Source organism: Microcebus murinus, chromosome 14 (genome assembly GCF_040939455.1).
Source record: "Microcebus murinus isolate Inina chromosome 14, M.murinus_Inina_mat1.0, whole genome shotgun sequence".
Lineage (NCBI taxonomy): Eukaryota > Metazoa > Chordata > Mammalia > Primates > Cheirogaleidae > Microcebus > Microcebus murinus.
The window spans coordinates 26209535-26210377 of record NC_134117.1 but is presented as its reverse complement, the minus strand read 5'-3'; positions in this window follow the sequence as shown (position 1 = coordinate 26210377).

Below are 843 nucleotides of genomic sequence, written 5' to 3'. Positions count from 1 at the left end.
AGGTTTTTGCATTTCACGAATTCTGGTTTACTGGTTAACTGAACTGTAAACAAGCTTGAATAAGTAGCTTATTTTAACCCTTCGATTACCGGAGAGTTTTAAGCAAATTGGCCTGCATCTGTTCCTTTTATTACAACTTATGAAAAGAGGTCCCTGGCTCTTTTGATCCATTCCACGTGCTGGGGCCAGACTGTCTTTTGGAAACATGGCTCTATCTTGATCTTCTTTCCCTCAAAAATCTTTCAACAGATATTATTAAGAAAATGAAAAAAATAAGCCTCAGACTGGGCGGAAATAATTAGAAATCACATATCAGATAATATATCCATAATACCTAAAGAACCTTTACAACATGATAAGACAACCCAATTAAAAAAGTGGGCAAAAGATTTGAATAGACATTTAAAAATGGGTAAAAGATATGAATAGACATTTCACCAAAGTAGATATAGGAATGGCTAGTAAAGCACATTTAAAGATGTTCAACATCATTAGTCATGAAGGAAAGGCAGATTAAAACCATGAGATATCACTTTACCTCTACTAGCATGGCTATAATAAAAAAGATCAACAATACAAGTCTTGGTGAGAATAGGGAGAAACTGGAACACTCATATATTGTTTATGGGAATGTAAAATGGTACAACAACTTTGGAAAAAAGTTTGGCAGTTTTTTAAAAGGTTAAATATATACCTACTATATAACAGAGCAATTTCACTCCTAGGTATCTACCCAAGAGAAATGGAACATACATCCACACACAAAACGTGTACATGAATGTCCATAGCAAGTATCGTTTACAATAGACAAAAAGTGGAAACAACCCACATGTCCATTAACTG